The sequence below is a fragment of the Pinus tabuliformis genome, chromosome 9 (assembly GCF_031772625.1).
Source record: "Pinus tabuliformis cultivar Carrire ecotype Pingquan chromosome 9, CPIR1, whole genome shotgun sequence".
In the NCBI taxonomy this organism is placed as follows: domain Eukaryota; kingdom Viridiplantae; phylum Streptophyta; class Pinopsida; order Pinales; family Pinaceae; genus Pinus; species Pinus tabuliformis.
The window spans coordinates 662,086,622-662,109,926 of record NC_142307.1 but is presented as its reverse complement, the minus strand read 5'-3'; the positions used below and the strand labels follow the sequence as shown (position 1 = coordinate 662,109,926).

Genomic DNA, 23,305 nt, shown 5'->3' with positions numbered 1-23,305 from the left:
TGTAGGAAAAGCCAGAGATAAGTAGCATAAAAGGTAATTTACAATAGCAAGTATCCTGCAGGTATTGTAAACTGCTCATATCAGTATCTAGTATTAGTAAAGAAGCGCTTAATATCATAATGATTTTATCTTGGATAATGGCTGCACAGATGGTGGTGAACTTTGGCATTATAAATTGAAATAAGAGTTAAAGAACGCACTTTAAGAATGTGTCCAGTGACATTCATAACGTCCTGTTAAATGTTTTAGTGGGATATTGGAAATTACACATTGAAAAAATGTGAGAATAAATGTCTATGCATAGCTGATTACTTACGTCAGTAGCACTCTGAGTTAGTATCATGTATATTGTTATTTTGTTTGTCATTCAATTTTTCCGCTACTCTGTATGTAAAATGGCCCCTTTCTTTAAATGTGTGCTCTTTTTTCACATGAGTGCATATATGGATGAAAAATTGACCCACAAAACTTGGTATGAGCTTTTCCTGTTTTCCTTTTATATAAATATCAAGCCTGCGATTAGATCCTGATGGACATTATGATCGGTTTTGGTGTTATAAGTTTTAATTTCCGTAGGACTGAAGTTAATTTTGTAGCAGCTCCTAATCTAATGTTTTGTTTTTGTGGTTTTTCTGTTTGCAGATATGTAGCATTTGTATATCGCTACAATGCTGAACTCATTTTTAAAGAATTGCAGTTCGATGGTTTCTAGTGCTCACTCTTGGCTCCATAATGTGTGTGCAGAAATGTATGTCTTTTTGCTTTGTGTTTGTAAAGGCAAATGCACCACTGCAACTTTGCATAAGCACTAATAGAAATATCTATTTCTTAGAAGTGCTTAAAATGGCGTGGCATGTCTTTATCATTGCATCTCTGATTAGCTATAGCAAGATTCCCATCTCCTGCACTGGAAGATGGCTTTTTGTATCATAGTTGAATTATGGAAGATGGTTTTTTGTATCATAGTTGAATTATGTATCTATTATTGTATCCATTCATCTTTGTAAATAAAATGGCCATGCTTTATTGGATGTGGGTCAATTGGGTTTTAGCAAATATTTGGCTTTCTTTGAATTTTACGGCAACAATATTTGCACTCTACTGCCAATTATCTAAAAGTGTAGATATATTGTATTTGTGTATAAATATGCGGTGTTTTTGCTTTTATTTTCATGGCCATTTTAATATTATCCAATATTGCCTCTTGTTTAAATTGAGCAACTGACGAATGCAGTTTATGCTTGCAAATACTTTTCCCCAGTTTAACAAGCTTTTTGTGACTCATTGGGAGACAGGTATGCGGGACCACACCGAGTTGTTACATCTCCTCTATATTTTGAAGGGATTACAAGTGTCCATTTGAGTATCATTTCGATGATAATGATATTTTGATTGCTTGTGCCAATTACCATGACAAATAAGAAAACATGAAATATTTGGCCTTTAAGTTTAGTTTTTCCATTGTATGTAGTTTTGCGAAAATTAGTACTGAACAGATATCACAATGTACCATGAAATCAGATGCATGACAAAAGTTACGAGACCTAACCCTTCGGGTGGTAACACTGTTTATGCGTGGAGGAAGGTTGTGTTTTTCGCCGTCATAATATTTTTATAAAGAAGCGAAGTCATTAGATAACTTTTACAAGGTTTTAAGGAGAGTCTCCGTGGACATCCAGAAAAGCATATTATTGTATGAACGAGTTCTCATAGCGCACGAAGAAACCGAAACACTTTCTGCGTGTATGTATCGGCACCAATGAAAATGTATACAAACTTTAGTAGACTCCTTGTTAAGCTGTTTTCTTTCACGAATGGAAGAGTTCGGGGAGAGGATGAGTGCGTGGGCGTGGGTTTTAAGGAGTCTCCGTGGACATCCAGAAAAGCATATTATTTTATGAACGAGTCCTCAAAGCGCACGAAGAAACCAAAACACTTTCTGCGTGTATGCATCGGCACCAATGAAAATGTATACAAACTTTAGTAGACTCCTTGTTAAGCAGTTTGCTTTCACGAATGGAGTTCGGGGAGAGGATGAGTGCGTGGGTGTGGGAGAACTTATATTCGCAAGAAACTGTGTGACCAAACGTATAGTAGATTTGACACTGGAGTTGAGCACTACGTTGGTTATGGGTATGATTACTCTCTTTAACCATTAATGAGGGAACTTCTTCGAACAGTATCTAGGTTTTCTTTATCATCCAATCTCAAATTCCAAATCCAATCATGGAGGAAAGTGGGGCCATATTCCAACTAAGACGACTCAATGTTATATAAATATTGCCTAAACCACGTTAAATTTTGTAGGGGATGCCATCCATGACTCCTTGATAGATGCTCGCTGGGGGGTTTTGCAATGGGTAATCGGTTTAGTAGTCTACGGCTTCACCTCTCCTTGGAATGATGTCATTGTTATATTGGAATGTGAGACGGATGATGATCCTTGGTGGCAAGCAGATTGTTCATGGTATGTTGCATAGAATTAAACTAGATTGGTTCTTAAGTTGCATAGAATTAAACTATATTGGTTCTTCCTTGAAGAAGTCCAATTTGTTTGTTTGAGCTTTCTAATTGAATTAATCTAGATTGGTTCTTAAGTCGCATAGAATTAAACTATAGTGGTTCTTCCTTTAAGAAGTCCAATTTGTTTGTTTGATTGAGCTTTCTAATTGAATTAATTATTGGAATACCTCTTTTTCGGATAGTAATCATATTTAGGATGGTAGAGGTGCAATGCTTACCCTTTCAAGTTATCTATATAGCATTGTGGTGGATCATGGTAGAGATAAGAAGGATTGTATGGATTATTTTGTTGGTTTAGGATAACTCTCTAGGGTGTTGTGTGTTTTATGCTCCTAATGTCAGCTTGGGCATGGGTATTTTTGGGATTGGTTGGCTTCCTCACTTAGGGCACAGATTGGGTTGTTGGTTTGGAGAGAAGGCAGTGGGAGGATTTTAACATGGTGGAGTGGGAGCTCAAGGTTAGCTTCTTAGGTGAGACATTATATGTTGAATGGCCAAGTTAATATGAGGGTGGGGAAGGATGAGGGATTGCAAAAGGAAAAGGGTGGGGAATGATGAGAGATTGCGAAAAGCAAAAGAGTAAAAGGAGTTGCGGGATGGTGGGGTCAAACTTGAAGAAGTCCTTTTTTTCCTCGAGGATGATCTCCAGAATGTGATCATTTAAGGGAACACTATGAAGTTGAGGATGATGGTTTGTAATGGGTAGGAGTATTATTAGTACATTGCCAAGGGGACTTAGGTATTCTCTATGTTGCAATGGACTAAGGAAGGGCACAAACATTTGCATTCCAAGTTCTACTTTGATTTCTTGGAATGGAAGTTGGTGGCTAATAGGGTGGTCTTGGATTACACAGAGCTAATCGGCTTTATGTTGATGATCTAATCAAGGTTAAAGATGTGTGGATAGCATATCCGTAATGATTTGTCCCCATATGCGTTGACAAAGGATGTGGTGGATGTGTGGAACTCCTTTTATATGTTTTTTTGCATAGGATTTTTATTAGAGGCTTGGAGATGTTGGATAGGGACTTCTTAAAAGAGGAGCCTTTTGTGGCCCATAGTTATATGCATGATGGTAAGTCATTGGTTTGGATGGTCGTGATTGCAAGTTTTGTAAGGTCATGTGAGGTGTAGTAGAGAATGATTTTTGTTGATTGGAAAAAAAGTCTCTCCTTTAGAGTGTTAATAGATGTCGTATAACTAATGACTTATCGAACTTATTTCAAGTAATATGTCTAGGGATACAATAGCATATTAGTGGCCCATTACCTTGAAAAATGGTGCTTCTAAAATATTAACTAAAGTAGTGGCTCTTTGTATTCACTCTATGGTTAGATAGGCTTTTTTATTGGAGCGAATATGTTTTATGTAGGGTTGATTTTTAAGACACGATGATCTCCGCTTGGGCCATGGAATGTGATTAAGAGTTTAGGCAGTAATGTCTTTACTTGGAAATACACTGATAAAAATGATTTTTAAATTGGTTGGTTTTTCATAGAAATGTTAACTAGTTTGTGGTTTGGACTAAAATACATGGCTACAAAATCTCTATTTTTTTTAATGTTTGTTTTGATTAATAATTCCTTGCTCCATTGAATTTTATTACATTGTTCTAATATGTTTTTCAACTAGCTAGACCCATGCAGTTTTGAATTGGCAATCTTTATACAAGGAGTGCCTTAGCAACACACTATTATTCTATGCTCCATGGATTTATTTACATTGTTCTATCTAACAAGCAACTACAATAGATGGATTTTTGTATTTAATTGTATATTTATAGTAAAGAAGCATTTGAGAGCAAAGTAGTGAATTATAATTGATTTATCTTAAATCTATAGTGAATTAAAATTAAATTATTTTAAATCTAAGAAATACACAAGTAAGACACCTTTATGTATTAATATGATCTACATTGTTGATGATGTTAGTTTTTGTAGCATCAAATGTGTTCTAGCCACCAAATTTGGTGGAGAAGCTAGAATACATGTATTCTCCAAAACCCAGAAATCGTTTTCGGAAATTCCACCTAGAGACGACTTAATTAAAATAATTAATCAGTTTTTAATATTTCCTAAGCCTAAACTTAGGAAATATGATAATTAAAGGGTATTAATTAAGTCATGGTGAGAATCTTGTAGAAAAGGGCTTGGATTGAGTTCTAGTTAATCTTAGCCATAGATTAAGTATTAATAGTGGTTGTTGATGTCTCAACGAGAGATTATAAGAAGAAACTCGATGGGGCTTGGAGGAGACACACCAACAATTTGATTTCCTGAGTAGCATCGTTGTGTTATCAGAGAGAGAGCTAGTGAGCTCGAAGCAATGAGAGGGGCAGGGATAGTAAGGTCGGAGGAAATTTTCCTAGTTCTGGTGAGTGCACTGTAGAGAGCTAGTAAGTGCCACAGAGAGGCAACTTAGAGCCATGCAAAGGCAGCACAGTGCTTTAGAGGGGATTCTGTATTTTGCTGGGGAGAAGCAGTTATTCAGTGCCAAAAGGCGGAGAGAGAGTATGGAGGCCAGGAGGATCCATATTCCAGACAACAGTTGATCAAATAGCGAGAGGGAAAGCAGTTCCGAGTTGTGAGGACGCAATATTGCATAGACTGACGCAGTGACTGCACAGAGGTGACAAAGAGCAACTCAACTCAAGCCAAGGTGAGTTTCAGATCGTCTGTGGGAGTGAAAATTTTTTCACTAGATTTATTGTTAGTCATTTTCTATGAATGGATTGCTAGATTTGAGCATCCATAGTATTGTACTGAGATTTACTACGACATAATATTAAAAGCCTAAGTTGTTGCACCGGTTTTATTGAGTTGGGTTTTTCTGGGGACTTAGTCCAAAAATGATTTTGTATTTTTGTGTGTGCGCATTTATTCTTCCAACATTTTTATTTCTTTCGCAATGTTTATTCTGTGAAGGTTGCAGTTTATTTGTTTCGATATTTGTCGTAGCACACAACAAATAATTTGTTTAATTAAATTAACCAATAGAAGAAATAACATCAATTGTTGTAATATGATTCAGGGTTAGCTGAATTTACACATGGAATCATAGCGTAGATTGCAAGCCGAAGAGCTCAGTCGCAGAAGGGAAGAGGAATTTTGCAGCTCTGCGTAAGCAACAATTTGAAACCCTCAGAGGCAGCACAGTTTCTTAGCGAGGAGGGTCAATTTCTTGAAGAAAAAATGATTTCTTTGAGAGAGCGACAAAGACATCAGATTTCTTTAGTTCGAGGATCACCAGAGGCAGAGGGGGCAGCCAATATTTTCCTTGCATAGCAAATCTCTAATTGAACGTTGTAGTTTTGCAGCAAGTTTTCAGAACAGAACCAACGTCGGGTGGAAGAGAGAGAAGAGCACACACTGAGGGAATTCTTTCCTCAGGGAACTTCTAGTCCAGAAGTTCGGTTTTTCACTGCAAGCAGTAGTAGTTGCGAGTAGATTTTCCCGCTCCAGCAGGGAGTGCGTAGAGCCAGTCAGTAGTTGTGCAAAGGAAAAGAGGAGTTCGAACTTTTGTATAGATGGCATTAAAAGGGCTAAGAGATAAGTATCGATTGGACGAAGCCTCCAACTACGTGATCTGAAAGGAAAGAATTTTCTGCCTTCCAGATGAATACGATCTCAAAGCCTACATCGATAACGTGGTAATTGTACCCACGGATGCAGATCAATTGAAGGCCTACAAGGAGATGGAAAAAGCAAAGAGGTTGATTCCCGATGGGGTTCGAGATCACGTGGTGTCTCACATAGCTGGTAAAGATACTTCCAAGTAGATGTGGGAAGCTGTCGCTATGCTATACTAGGGTTCTTCCGAGCAGCGGAAGATGTATCTTGAGGAGAAGCTAAGATGTACAAGGATGCAGAAAGGGGAGCGCATAGACCCCTTCCTCACTAGGATTTAGGATGTACGAGACCAACTGTCTGCAGTAGGGTCAGCGCTCCAACCTACAGATTTGATGCGGTTAGCTCTAAACAACGTTTCCGAAGACTGGAGAAAGGAGGACCTTTCCAAGGTCAAATGCTTCACATGTGGTGAGCTTGGCGACTACAACACCCAGTGTCCTCTTAGGAAGAAGGACAAGGAGGAGAAGCAGGACCATTTTAATATTATCCAATATTGCCTCTTGTTTAAATTGAGCAACTAACGAATGCAGTTTATGCTTGCAAATATTTTTCCCCTGATTTAACAAGCTTTTTGTGACTCATTGGGAAACAGGTATGCGGGACCACACCGAAGGATTTGTGATGCATTCTCGGTTTAGAAATGGATTGCACTTGGTGTTATTTTGGTTATGTGCACTCTTACATTGTTGTATAAATGAAAATTGTTGCTTATTTGTGTATAAATGGTTTGGGTTCATATCGATGCATGTGAATATATATGTTTTTCTTTAAAAGTTGAATATTTTATGTGTTTTTGGTTGACAAGTTTTTTGGTCCAATTTTTTTACTAGTTTTGTTACGGTTCTGACTGGTTCCCTATTTGGGGGGTCTATCTGTTCGATGACAGACCTAGTTCTAGTAACATTGATCCATGGTCCAACTAACAATTGGTTAACCTAATAATTTATGGGGCTATGAAGTGGCTTTTTTTAATTAAGTTATAGGTAGGTATTTGTAAGATAAAGGACTAAGGAAAAAAATGCTTATTGAAGCAGTTTGGAAGTGTGAGGAGAAATGCTTACTATGAGTAATCTACGAGTACAAGATGAAACCCAGTAAGAGTAAGAGTTATAGCCAACATGGAATTTTTTATTTAATTATATGTATAGAATTTCTATTAAAATTTTAATAATAGTAATTTCATATTGTGTTTTTCTTTATATTTTTTGATTTCTTGGTTCTCTCATTGAAAAAAAAATATAATTTATAAATAATTGTGATGGGCTATTAGTTTATGTGAATGTCAATTGAAGTGTAGTAAAAGTATTGGAACACTGAATTTTTGTTTCACGGGTAATAATGAACACTAAATTGCAACAAAGGGTGGAAATTTACTAAGAGAAACTCATAAATAGTAGTGTGAATATTGGTATGTCACTAAAATACAAAGTACTACACATTCTTACAAAGCCATCGATCTCACATGCAAATAATGTAGTTATGTGGGAGATGAACCAATAAAGAGGCTCATTAGCATTCACAGTGTACCATCGACTTGTTTCGTTCTAGGAAAGTATGAAAGGGAGGATTTTGCATGCAATTCCCATGTTAATTGAAATGTTATGTTGTAGTTAATTGTGGATAGATGGATTTTGTATGTGATGCCTATGTTGCTTTTGGAGTCTGTTTGGGCTAGAAATTTGATGGTTTCCACAATGAGTATTTATTGTTAAGTTTTATAATCCATGATTCATGTTGGGATATTATAAATTTGATGTATTTTTTCACCTTTGATATTTTTGTGTTGTTGCATGTTATTTTTGTAGGTTACAATCTATTATTATTATGCATAGGATAATAATATGAATAAGGGCAGGGTAAGGCTCCTCATAACTAGTATGCCACCTTAATTACAAGACAAAAACATATAAGCATTGTTATATTTTTAACAATGTTTGGGAAATTAGAAAAAGAAAACATATATTTGAACAAAGCAGGGGCCTAGATTCCACTATGATCTAAAGAGCCTTCAATGTCCGAAAGCTAAGTGCTAAGAGTCAATAGAAGGCAACAAAGAACTTAAACATCATGTATCATAGAAACAAAAAGAGATAGGTTGGGGCTAAAGATCCTTCTTGATCATTCATATCTAGAGGGATAAGGTTTGTAAGGGTTTGTATCCCCACTCAAGTCGCAACATCGTCCTCTTCTAATTGTTGTGTTTGGATCTAGTATCATCCTCAAAAGTCTTGTCGTATGAGTTAGAAATAACATTGCTTCTATTTTGCAAGCTCTTTCAAAATTGTATTGGCTTCTTCCTTTCCATGTTGTGTTGAGAAACAAAGTGTAGAGTAGTTTAAAGCTTGATTCCTCTTCTTGATAATTACTTGTGAATATTATAAAGAGATGAGACACCAAAATAGGGCTGCAAGCTAGGGAAAAACCCCACCAGGAGGAAAACCCAACAATACTTCTCTCATAAAATTAGATCAAAATTAGATATCCAAGACCAAGACTGAGACAATAACTACCACCAAAAAACTCAAGTCCATCCCTCCTCCAAGTCATTCCCAAAGTCAAATTCAACATAGGTCAAACTGGTCAACTTGAAATTTTGAGCCTGCTATAGCACAAAAAATTTCCATCTTGTTCACACGTGTGAGTTGTGGAAGGTCTGAAAATTCTGTCAAGAAATAATATTTCTCTCTCCTTTTGACTTTTATTTTGTCTCCTTTGAAATTTGCACCTTGTTCTTCTTCGTATGGTTCAGATGTACTTCTTGTTATGTCAAGGGATGATCCCCCAAATGAGTCAAACTGCCTCTTATATAGTTGTCTAAGAGGGTCAAATGGATGCCACTCTGAAGGGCCAAGCCAACTTGTTCCAAGGAGGGTCAGTTTGCTCATTTGGTGGACTTTGACTCAAACAAAAATTCAAACTCCTTTTTCCTACAAATGTCGAAATGGGACATCACTCAAATACATTTTCAATTTTACTCATAATAAATTATTTTTTACTCTTTAAGCATGAATAACATGCTTTGACCAAAATAAAATATAATAATGACAATACTAAATACATCAATGATGGATTTACATTACATTATCAATACTAACACTAGTTACAACTTCAACACTCCCTCTTAACTAGGGAGGTATTCATAATGATTCAACATAATATTCTCAAGTTGAAATATTCATATAAAAAATGATTAAGATTGATAAGAATCAATGATGTTTACATCATCATATCCAACATTGTGAAAATTCCAAGGCCTTGACAAGTACACTTTATCTCTCCACCATATCAGAGCACAATGTTGGGAGGCATTAATTTTGACACCACTGCCTCTCAAGGTACATACCCAGGTGTCACGAAGGGCTAACCTCACAGGACCATTTCCTAGTCCCAAGGAAAAGTATGTCCTTCAGACGATTCTTTACCAAGTCCATGTATCCAATTTAGGATGTTAATCCTAACCAACCATAATACATGACTCAAGAATGTACATCTTTGATACTTATCCAATCCACCATTCTCTCTACCATTGTTCATGCACTAGGCTTACGATTGTTAGTCTTGGCCATAGTACATGACACATGGAGAACACAGTGTCCATCCTCACTCCCTCAACCAGGGAAGAGATCCTCGATCCCTCTCAACCAAGGAGGAGATCCTAACTCTCTAAGGGAGGAGATAACTACAAGAACAAGCTTGTGTTAGAAGTACTCATACTTCCCTTACGTCAACTACTTGTTCTTCCATGCAGATTTGTTATAGCTTCTCAACTCTTATCTGCATCATACTCTTGAATCATAAAGCACTTTGACCTTCCTAGCTCTCTAACAATATTGATGCAACTTTGATCAATATCATAATCAAATCCAACATGTAATCAAGTAGTTTATCAAACACCTTATGGTGCCAAACTTCTTCACAACTGATTGTACACCTTAGCATCTTCTTCCTTTGCATTGCAACAAAATTCTACTTCATGCTCTTCCAATAAATCATGTCAGTTCCCAACCATCAACAGTATCTTTATCATCAATGTTGTTAACCCAATCAATGTGTTCTTGAATAGAATATATCAGAGAACCAATCAGTTGTTGGTACAATGATGTATCAACAATATAATAACTCTTCAACTTCTTGCTAAAGGGTATTGCCATAGATATGTCATTTTTCCTTTTGATCACAAGCTTCTTTGCCAAACTTCAAGTAGTATTGTATCCATCCAAGATCTGACAACTCTCTCTTTCTAGCTGAGGTAAGTGAACTTCTTCCCTTTAATTAAGTCTTGCTTTCAAGCTTCTATCTAATCGATTTCTTTGATGCATACTTCAAACTTATTTCTCCTTCTTCATTTACGTCTATTAAGATTTAGTAAAATATTCATGCTTTGCTACGTTCTTTCATTTATTCCATATGATTGTAAAGCTTAGATAGTTCTTGTTTTGACCTACAAAATTTATTAGAATACTATGAAAGAACATAAAACAAAGTGAATAGAAAAATAGAAACAGTTGTAATCAAAGAAAGGAGATGTACAGTACTTATTTTTCTGAGGAAGGTCAGCTCCCTCTTAATCTTGGCCATGTTCACCAACCTTGTTCTCACGTTAGCATGATGTCATGCATGTCATCTTCAAGAGCTATATCTTCTTACAACGAAAATGATTAGTTAGGGTATTGTTCCTAAGGTTTTCTAATTGAAACCTTTGTTAGGATTTACAAACCCTAGATTCTCCAAAGTCTTCAAGATCTTCCATTTAATAATTGCAAATTCTACAAGCATATTAATGAGTTAGTTGAAAAACCCTATCTGTGAGATGGAGTTCATTTCATTCATTGATCACAAAAACCTAATCTTCATATGCAAAGGGAGACTTCAAATGCTACATCAAAGATTTATAATATATCTATATGGACTCCTTTATAATTAGTCACAATTTTTCAAAGGAGCATAAGATTGTTAGTTTTGACCATGACTTAGAAACTTAATATCACATGTCATTGATTGCAACTAACTCGGACTTTCAATCATTGAACTAGAGTATGAACCACAAAGATTTATTTTGGGATGCTTACAATGTTCTTAATATCACATGTCATTGATTGCAACTAACTAGGACTTTCAATCATTGAACTAGAGTATGAACCACAAAGATTTATTTTGGGATGCTTACAATGTTCTTTGCAAATACATAGTCTATAGAGAAGACTTGGTCTCTCCATAAACTTCAGTCCCTTTTAATTATATCTTTCAAACATCAATATCAGATAGGTCGGCTTCACAGTGTATTTCATCCTTTGATAATTCAACACTTTTACCACAAAGTTTCGGCTTCTATTTACAATGATGATTTTGGTCCCTTCCACAGACTATATACCCTAGACTTTCGGTTTTGTAGCATAGAGTTGATCACAAATTTTTTTATTCATCTTGCAAAAAGGTATACCACAAAGGAGCTCAGTCTTTAGAGAGATATGTCACAAATAAGTCTTGTTCCTTGAATTGCTTTATATGCCTTTAAATTCATCATTTGTATTGTTATATTCATCAGAGGTTCCACAAAGTTATTGCTACAATTTTCGCTGTCTTTTCTTTATCTTCAGATTTTATACCTTTTAGTGTCAAACCTTTACTTCAACTTAGCCTCCCAAATTTCTTGAGCAAGTGGCCTTGAAATCTCTGTTCGGATCATATGTATGTATATCCCAATTAAGAGATGCTAGTTATACAAGTGAATATATGCTTCTACAGTAGTTCAGATTGTTAAGGAGTTTAGAGGAATTTCACCAAGTGATCAAGTCACTCATGAATGTAATCATAGAGATGGAAAAAAATAAGTAGCCCTTCTTCAAACTTTTTTGTGTTTTGTTAACAAATTTATCCACCAATCTTCATATACAAGCTTGACACATCACAAAGATATAGGTGTCATCCAAAGCTTGTTTCACTATAGGAAAGGTACCACAAGAACTCGCATTAGTATAGATAAATATGCCACATGGATAAACATCATCACAAAGGGATATGTTACAAAAAAATCACACCAGCATGGAGAGATATCACAAAAACTTGTGTCATCATTAATGAAACTCGCATAATATAGAAATTTCACATCACATAGAGATATATGTCACCAAAAAAATTTGTATCACAAAGAGACATGTCATGTCACAAGAATTTTCATCACGGTAGCTTTGAAATTGGTATCATTATAAAGAACTTTGTGCCTAAGATGTGCATTAATTACAAAGCTTCAGACCTTTACAAAGTAGAGATGATTAGTTCCATAACTTTGCTTGGATTCCTTAGAGAAAATAACTTCAAAGATTCGTCCTTCTAATCTTGCTTGAGTGAGAGAATACATATCACAACTTGTCCTTCTATATTTTGGCGTTATTTTGTAGAGATGGATAACTTGGTGTCATTTACTTGGGCTCTTTGAATTTGTTCAATTCTCAGAGTTCTAGGATTTGATCTCAACATCCTTTAGGTCCTCTTGCACTAGTCTTAGTCCTGATTAGGTGTTATGTCTTCTTCATCAAGAAATTGTACAAATGTTCAATCAATGAGGAAAAAAAAGAGACAAGAGACACCAAAATCAGGTTGCAAGTGAGGGAAAAACTCCACAAGGGGGAAAACCCAACAATCCTTCTCTTATAGAATCAAATCAAAATGAGATATCCAAAACGAAGACCAAAACTACCACCAAAAATCTCCAAGTCCAACACTCCTCTAAGTCACCACCAAAGTCAAAGTCAACATAGGTCAAACTAGTCAACTTCTTGAAATTTTAACCCCTAAATTTCGGGACTGCTGTAGCACAAAAAAATTTCATCATGATCACACGTGCAAGCTATGGAAGGTCTGAAAATTTGGTCAAGCAAGAATATTTCTCCCTCCTTTTGTTATTCGCATGGTTCAGATGTACTTCTTGTTATGTCAAAGGGTGATCTCCCAAATGAGTCGAATTGCCTCTTATATGTGTGTGTGTGTCCAAGAGGGTCGAATGGGTGCCACTATGGAGGGCTAGGCTGACTTGTTCCAAGGAGGGTCAACTTGCTCATTTGGTGGACTTTGACTCAAACAAAAATTCAAATTCCTTTTTCTTACAAATACATGACTCTAATACATTTTCTTTTGACTCATAAGAAATTCCTTTTTACTCTTTAAGCACGAAGAACATGCTTTGACCAAAATAAAATATAATAATGAATATACTAAATACATCAATGCTGGATTTTCATTATATTATGAAGATCGGCACTAGTCACAACTTCAATAGTTGGATGCTATGATCTTCACATGCCACTCAAATCGTTGATTTTTGACATATTTGGAGTGGCTAGGGTCAAGGATGACTTCATGTGCCACTTCATCAACCTCGAGACTTTCAGCATGTTTTTCTTTGATGTTGGATTTGAATACTTGCCCCACCTACTTTTTAGTATTCTATGAATGGGGGAGATGGTAACCTTTGTTTGTGGTACCTATCTTAGTTTCCTTATTTGACTCCTCGAGCTCTCCCACATATTTGTGTTGTCCTCCCAATCTATCGTAAACCTCCCCCTCCTTTTTCTTTTTTTCGAGGCTTCAAAAATTAGCTTGTTGTGGAGTATGTGTCATCTTTCTCAAATATTTGTCTTGCCAAAAATTTGATAGAGTTTGTTCTTTAGATTTATCTTACCAAATATATGAAGCTCAACTAATCTCTCTAAATCCATATTTCCAAATTAAACTACCCATAAAGCAACATTACTACATTTCGGTGAAAATTTCAACATTGGGTTGATGTTTAATGTTGGAATAATGACACAAATAGGTATGTTACAATATTGATTTTTTTTCATCATTATCCTAACATCAATTCAAAGGTTCAAAGGTGTTGGTTTGAAGTTAGATTGTCGATGTCTTGTTAAACCATATTGAAATGTCTTCATTACCTCATTTTTATCTATTGTCATTGAAATTTTGACATCAATGAAGTCAATGCACTGATGACTTGTCAATCCATGTGGCAACTACGTCATTACATCGTTTTCCTTTATTCTCGTTGGAATTTCTATATCATATAATGTTAGTGTAACATTTGAACATTGATGTTGATGGGATGTTAGAATTTCAACGTCCAAGGTGTTTGAAAATAATTGTAATATAATTAGAAAGATTATAAGCTCCATGAGAATCTCATGGGTGCACTTAGTAATACTAGCGACAATCATCCCTGATAGACACTTTCCCCTAATGCCTTTTTTACTACGTTATCAACAGGGCCATAAAGCACTCTAATGTTGCTATGCCAAACCTAGATACAAATTGAATAATATCACATGTCACCAATTCCATAAAAAAAATTAGGAAAATACATGCATCTAAAATTCGAAGCTCTTAGTAGCCTACATTTAGACACAAAAGTTCGCCAACATGAAAAAACTACAACACCATAAACACGAGTCTAACACACAACGAAAAATTCAAATAACTCGTGCTAAAATTTCAAATTCTAATTTAAGTATTGAACTCAACCATCATGGATACAAACATCAACATGATCTCCCATAGAAAATGCAAGATTTATTCATAATTTCTCTTCGTTGCATTTATGTACCTTCACTTTTCATGGAAATCATATGATAATCCACACAACTTTGAAATATTTCCTAGATTTCCTCTTGAGAGAAATCCACTCATGAAGATGGATATAACGTGCATGAGTTATAATCTTTTGAATTAATTGGTGGATAATCGTTGTCAATCATGTGTAGTAAGATGCTTCAATGCTTATTTTTACAATATTTGGATTTGTAAGACAACTCCCCATATCTTAGATTTGCAAATCAATATATGGATCATGATTGGATCATATCCCTTCATATGTGTATTAATATATCTCATGCCTAGATCATTGTATTAGAAAGATTGTACACATTAAGGGAATATTTTTCCTTTCCTTAAGCATTTTAAATAGAAATTATTTTCCACAAAATGGAGTGTCATTACAGCTATTATTTTCCATTGATATGTTCTATTTCTCCTTAAGCAATATCATCCGAATTATATTGACAATAATTGCAAAAGAATCAGTGATATGAAAAAAATTTATCAAGGCTCCACACTAAAGCTAAAAACAAGATCACCTAAATACCCTCGTCATTAGAGACAACCTATATAGGATAAGTTCATAAGAAACAACCTAAAATAACATCTTGGTGTAATATAATAAAAAATGCACTAATAATATTTCATTATTCTCCAATTATATGTTGTAGTCCTAAGTTTGATAAAAGTGAAAATGTAGCCATGTGACATAAGACTAAATAATCAATTGTTGTATTAAATTACATGTTGCATCCATAAGTTCAACAAAATAGTAAAGTAATCATTTAACAAAATGCCATGGCATAATTGACTTGAAAGACAAACCCCATGAAGGCCCTCATCATGAGAGACAATTTGGACATAGTAAGTTTATAGGAAGCAACCTATAATAATGTCTTAGTGAATTAAATTAGAATTGAAATATGAATTTCTTGAACTCATTTATGCTTCCATTATATGATTTAGTCTTGAGGTTACCAAAAAGGAAAAATCCTATGCAATGTGATATTAATACCGAAGACTTATTTTCTATACTAAAATGCATGTTGCTTTAAGTACCACAATACATAAAAATATAATCTTAGAATAGAACCCCATGGTAAAATTGAATGTTAATTATAGGGAAAGTAACGAAGAAGAAAAATATAAATTAAGTGACCCATCTCTGTAAGGGATCCATCACTTATTTGATTAGATTTTTATAGGGAAAACACCAAAGAAGAAAATTCTAAACTAAGTGACCCATATCTATAAGGGATCCACTCTTTATTTGATTAGATTTTAGACCCAATGAATTTTCTTTCACATTGATAGCAATTTCATCTTCAGGTTTCATGACCTTCTTTTAGTGGCATGTACATCAACGATATATATGCTAATCTAAATTGAATGCAATGAATAATTTCCTTTTTGAACATCACATTTTTCTCTAGAGGGAGGAGTATCTCATTGATAACCATCTAACAAACATTTAGGAGAAGCCCTTATGTAATCTTATACATTCTCTTGAACTTTCCATGAATTTTTCTTTCTCACTTGTTTTCATTTTTCTTTAGCATACTTGAAGATTTTGTAGATTTTCAATGCCATTTTTAAAAATCAATTCAACTTCTTTTTCAAGGATGCTTGCTCCATATGTCCAACATTTCCAAAGGTCATTAGGAACAAATTTTTAAAAATTATTCAATCATCACTGAACACGATCACCCGTGAGTATAACAACTCTTGTTTGTGCCACTGCTTTAGAGGCTAGTTCAATGACACTTTCAATTGCATCGAAATTCCATGCCTACTTTGTAGCAATTGAAATAACTTCAGAATTGATGTTTATGAAGTGGAAACCATTTGATAGTACCAAATATGAGTAACATCCTTTGTCTCGCCTTTGTGATTGGAAAATTTTATGGATTGCTTGCCCCTAATGCCTTTGGTTACCACCTTCAATTGCACCACATCAAATACCATTCCATATGTTTATTCAATGCTTTTCCAACCATGAGCTTTGCTTCAAGCAATTGCATGTGTGTCATTTGCTATTTTTCTGGCTTCTTTTGTAGTAGAAGTGACTAAAGATGTAGTAATAGTGGAAGATGCAAGCTTTGTTTCACAATCAAAACTTATTAAGAGTTTCACGAGTAGGGTTAGGCGCACCAAAAAAAGAATATGAAATATTTATATTCAGGTTTTTTTGAGGAATTATCAAGGGTAAAGATGGACTACAATAAGTCCAAAAAGTTTTGTTTCTAATTGCATACTTTTGAAAGTGTGGGGTTAGAGAAATATGCCTTGATGGAGTGATCCAGGGATAATCCAAGTAAAGGTTCCTTGCAACATTTCTTAGTTGAACTCCCTCATGAATGGGAATTGACATACTCCATACAGGGGGAAGGTGAACTAATTGGAGATGATAAACTCATAATTGTTGATGAATTTTCCAACCCACCCCATATTAGGAGATCTTTCCAATATGCTACTTGATTGATGTTTTTTCATTGTGAACTCAATTGACCTCATTATCATAACTCCTGAATTAGACAAACTCAAAATAGGATTTTAGTCCTCATACCACCTTCAAACATAGTGTTAGCTACACTTACTGATGACATATTCAATGGTGAATTTTTCGAAATGTGCACCTCACAACCATTACTAAATATTTTTCCTTAACTTTTTGCTACAATCAAATGGCAAGATTATTCTTACAAATTCTCCCCATGATTGGATGAAACACTAGCACTACAAGTTGTTGAAAATCCACATTGGGGTTGTTATTAGATTGCATATACCACACATAATTAGAAATCATACGTGGTATGAAGAGATTCTTTATACCAAATAAATTTCAATAAGATAAGTACGAAGAATTGTGATAACAAACATTTAAGTAGAAATCATATACCAATAATATCACCAAAAGATGTTATAAGCAATGAGTCTTTTTATAGGACTCCTAGTTGAGAAATGAAATTCATTATAACATTAGCATTAATCTCTTCAAAGAGCATCAACCATTATTATTGTCTTCATTACCATCAATTATTAAATATTATTGTTTCTATTATATGCTAAGTTTATAATTGATTCATGTCAAAACAAGGTTAGAGTTCAAATTTCCTCTATAACTTGTGAACCTTAAAGGTCTAGGTGAAGAAACTCTTATTCAAAATGCAAGCAGTTCGCGTGGAATTAGGCATAATTAGTCTTATAAAAAACATGCTTAGGAAATAAACATCACTAGAGACAAAAACATATTGCATTTAAAACTTGAGTTGACTCAAATAAATTAATAAAACTCACATAAGAGGTCATACATAAAAGTACATGCACCTAATTGGAGTTAATGTGAATGAATTGAGGTTGAGACTAGTACTTTATTGCCTTGGTGGCTTTGAGGTTGTAGGTGGGGTTTCTTCTTTTGTCACCTTGGAGCTTTTGTATCTTGCGAAGGGGTATGTGTTCAAGTAAGGTCACACATGAGAGTATTGCAGAGACAATATAATTGTATAGGGTTTAAATTTTATATGGTGTAATATATTTTATTTAATTCATTATATGTATGTATGCATGCATATATGTATGTATATTAATATATGTATTCCATAGGGAAATGTCATAATTTTATTAATAAAAACGAAATTACATGTCGTAGATGCCAAAAAATCCTTGACATTTCATATTCCAAATAGGAAAAATAGGCTCTACAATAGAACATTTCCATCCAAATAAGAACCTTTAAAATATACTTAAAGATAAGTATCCGTCAAAAAGGAAATCCCATAAATTCCTTTTAGGAAAACCACTCATTTGTGATTACCAACATAGTACCATGATACATATCTTGAAATTAAGAACAATAAATCCTTTAGAAATGAGAACTATATCAATAACTAATCAAAAGGAGGTTTTGCAAGTTCAAACATTATCATCTACATTTTCTTGGATGATCCATTATGCTGGTGGAATAAATACACCCGTTGCATTTCTGTTAATGATAATATTTATTCAATACAATCTGGTTACTCTTGGTTTTTTCTTCCAATAGGCCCGTTGATCTTTCTTATTATTATAATTTTTCTAATATTTTCAATTTTATTTACAAAGATAAATTTCCTAAAGAATTAAGTGTCCAATAATCCCCCCCATCATCCCCAAATTTGAATTAGTGTTCGTGAATCCAACCATCACCTTGAACTTCCAACTTTTTCTCTTCCGAGTGCTTTGGTGAAGATGTCCACAATTCGGTCATGTGTGGAACATTGTCTCAAATGAATTTTCTTGGCCTCTACATGATATTGAATCAAAGGATATTTTGTGTTGATGTGTTTAGTTCAATCATGGAATATGGGATTCTTAGTCAATTTGATCGCAGAAGTATTGTCTGTTGAACTTTTGTAGCTATGGCCAATGTTCATAATTTATATTAGCCCTTGAAATATATAATGTAAGTGCAATACATGTTCATCATGTCATTTTCATTGATTAGCCCTTGAAAGAATTGTTATAAGACACGTTCTTCATGTCGATATTGAAAGAGAAATTTTCAAAATTTGAATTTTGAATTTTTGGCTCCAAACTTGTCAAGTCGGCCCTCCCTCAATTCAAGTCATCCCCAATGAAGAGACACACCCATTCGGACAAGAAAAACACTATATAAAGAAAATTCCACCTCCTCCACAAGGTATCCCAGTGAAGAAGGACAAAGAAGGATGACTTAATCTTTAGCATTTATCTCTCTCTCTCTTGACTTCACACATGTGAACTTCTGGAAATTCTGGGAGTAATTTCTAGACAGCAGTGTCAAAACTCTAGGCAGCAGTTTCTAAACAACAGGGTTGAAATTTTGGGGAGATTGTTTTAGGCAGCAAGGAAGAGTTTCTGGGCACATTCTAGGAGGCCAAAATTCAGCCTAAGAAGATCAAAGAGGGTTGAATTTGAGGAAAGAGTTCGAATTGACAGGAGGGTTGCTTGACCGGGTTTGAACGAAGCATTGCTGGTTAGTTTGACCTCATAATTGACTCGCTACAATAGGTGTATCTCTTGTTGAACTAAATAATTTATCTAAGGAAAAGGTTGTTGGGATTTTTCCCCGAATGGGTTTTCCCAGGGTAAATATCATGTTCTATTTTTGCATTGTGATTTCTATTGTCCTTATGGTTTTATGGTTGAATTTATAAATGTAATTACTTAATGATAAACCAGAATTGTTAAAAGAAGATATACATCATTAGAAGTAATTATCAATGTTAAGAAATTATTGATTGTATCTATTTCACTCTAAAAATCAACATGATACCAGAGCTTCACTGAATAATAAGGAATTGAGATCACTCTTGAAGAGATTTGGTAAAGGGAAGAGCATTGAAGGAAAACTACATCTACAATCTAATTGTTTATTTATGACTATGGGTTCCTCTATGAAGTCTGAGAACAAATTTGAAGGAGCTACAAACTTTAGGGCTTGGAAGACAAGGATTGACCTTATTCTTGTGAAGAATGATCTCTTAGGTATTGTGAAAGGTAAGGTTAATAAGCCTGTAGATGATGATTCAAGGTGATGAAGGGAAAAAAAATGAGAAGGATGACATCACAACTAGAAGCATCGTTGTGGACTCCATTAGAGATCACTTGATTCCTTATGTCACAAATCTTGAATCTTCAAAGCATATGTATGATGCCCTAGTTGGATTATATACTATCAAAAATATTGGTAAAGCAGTGAGTTTGAAGAATGAGCTTCGTGATGTTAAAATGACAAGAAATGGTACTATAGCCTCATATTTCACAAGGATTTCTCATTTAAGAGAATAACTTCAAGTAATTGGTGAAATCATTTCTGAAAGAGAACTTGTGACTACATCACCTAATTATTTACCTGACTCATGGGACTCTTTTGCATTGGGTACATGTGTCATAAAATAAGCTCCAAATTTTGAAGAACTATAGACTGCATATACTCAAGAAGACTCTAGGCTCATATCAAAAGGAAAGATTTAGAGATATGAAGAAGGTGACTCTCAAGCAGTATATTTTTATGTAGATTAAACAACTCATGTGATATACTAAAACACAAGACAAGAATCTACTCTACTCTTCTCAGCAGAAACCAAAAATGATTGATGAAAACAATAAGCAGAAAGAGGAAGAATATCAATCGCACATAACACAATATTTCTTTGGGGAAAGCAACTAATCAAAACCCCGACTATCTATATTGCATTAACCAGAAGATTTGAGAAGAAAATACAATGCTTGTTCACACTAGAACAATCCTAACACAAGTATGATCTAACTCTATACCTCACAAGCCAGCTCAAGCCAACACTTAGCTAATTATGTTGCCTGCCAAGCCCCTACTTCCTTGCGCAATTCCTAAGAGAATTAGCCCATATTTAATTGGGAAATCCTTCTTCCATAACTATACAATCCAAACATAGGTCATCAATTGATTGCATGCACCATCTGTACAACTCAGAAAATTCTACAATTGATAGTACATTGTCCCTGCACTCTAGTCTCAACTGGGTCTTCCTCTAAACTAACATGCATGAGTTATTTATTAGTGAATCTTCAGTTAACTGGTGTGGTACTGGGATGCACTAGTGCACTACTCCACTACTAGACCTCTACTAGTTCCTCCAATAGTTAGAACTAGTTTAACTACCTATAACTCAGTTAGACTGAGTTAATTAATTACAACTCAAAAGAACTCAACCTGGGCCCCTAAAATTTAGGAATCAGTTTACATGACTCTAGATAGACTTCCAACTCGAATTTATTGAGCCAAATAAGTCAAGTTAACTTATTTAACTATTACAAGTTGTTATGAGAATAGAATTACAATTTAATTCAAGGACAAATTAAATTAGAATTTCTAGATTTTATTTTTAACATTTCTTGTTGCAAAGTTCAACACTCCCTCTCAACAAGAAAGGAATTCAACTCTATCTTGATTTGGTACCTTTGGAATGTTCTGCATGCAACAATTGTCACTGTTTTTGTTGCTACTAAAACATCTACAACCAAAAAGAATCCAACCTGAATCAATATGATGCATCGGCCACCAAAGTTTATGAATGCTACTAGCTCCTGCATTGTCTATTGAAAACTATGCACTTCTGTTGCCTCTGCACTATGCCATTTGCACTGCTTCCAACTCTGCTCTCTGCTCCCCAGTATCGGCTGTTGCTAATCTCTTCCTCTGTCACTCTGACATCTGACTGCATCAACCGCCATTGATCCATCCTGCCACTGTGTACTATGGGCTCCTGTAGCAAGGTAATGATCCATGAGACAACATCTCAATGGACCCTACCTAATTTTTGAACTCTTGGAACTATTGCTTCATATCTTCCCACCTCTCACCTAGAGGGATGGTTGCATGTGCTCCCTCTTCCCACTTGGCTCGAAAATTCCCCCTACTGGAGGTCTCTGCTTGAGTGGATGCCTCCACTCGGTCTCCTCTCTGCTTCTCTAATTGTGGCTGCTCCACAACTTTCTGAGGCTGCTTTTGAGGCTTCTTTTGGGGCTGCATGTTGAGAGGTAACTCACTCTCCCTCTCAACCACCAATTATTTAACATTTTCCTTGCTCCTCAAGGATTTTCATGCATCTTGTACCTCAAGTGAAAATAGGTTCTTGAATCGCACATCCGCCATCACAAAATTTTCTAAAAAAGAGATGATTTTAAATTAGCGATATCTCCCTCATCCGAACTCTGATTTGGAAGATTTTTTTTCTTTCAGTATTTTTTGCAAGGAACCCAAATCTTCTATTTGCTTTTGAAAAATTTCAACAAAAAAATTCAGATCTACTCTGCAAACTCACCGCCCAAATAAATCTTGCTCCTCAATATGCCAATATCAATTATCACAACTCCTTTTGTGTCACTAAACATTGGCTCATTGATCTGCCCACTAGCAGCCTTCTAGCTCCATTAAGAAGTTTTCACATAGGGTCTTCTGGATCTGCCCTAAACTAGAGCTCCATCAATCTGCAAGGACAACTTTGAATTCTTCTCTTCTATTGTCTTCAGCTCTGATACCATGTAGATTTTTACTTGTAGATTCAACAACTCATGTGATATACTAAAACACAAGACAAGAATCTACTCTACTCTTCTCAGCGGAAACCAAAAATGGTCGATGAAAACAATAAGCGGAAAGAGGAAGAATATCTATCGCACATAACACAATATTTATCTTGGGAAAGCAACTGCTCAAAACCCATACTATTTATATTGCATTAACCAGAAGATCTGACAAGAAAATACAATTCTTGTTCACACTAGAACAATCCCAGCACAAGTATGATCTAACTCTCTGCCTCACAAATCATCTCAAGCCAACACTTAGCCATTTTGTTGTCTGCCAAGTCCCTACTTCCATGCACAATTCGTAAGAGAATTAGCCCATATTTAAGTGGGAAATCCTTCTTCCATAACTACGTAATCCAAACATAGGTCCTCAACGGATTGCATGCACCATCTGTACAACTCGGAAAATTATACAAATGATAGTACATTGTCCCTGCACTCTAATCTAAACTGGGTCTTTCTTTTAACTGACG

The 23,305-nt window shown here is 35.1% G+C and overlaps 1 protein-coding gene across 2 annotated transcripts in view; it reads left to right on the top strand.

Annotated features, from left to right (window-relative positions):
- PRT6 (proteolysis 6) overlaps nt 1-1,056 on the top strand; it is a 221,844-nt gene extending 220,788 nt beyond the window's left edge. For both annotated transcript variants that reach the window (XM_089438457.1, XM_089438458.1), the window contains one exon: nt 643-1,056. The gene's annotated coding sequence lies outside the window, so the exon portion shown is untranslated. The remainder of the gene's footprint in view (nt 1-642) is intronic.
- The last annotated feature ends 22,249 nt before the right edge of the window (nt 1,057-23,305 follow it).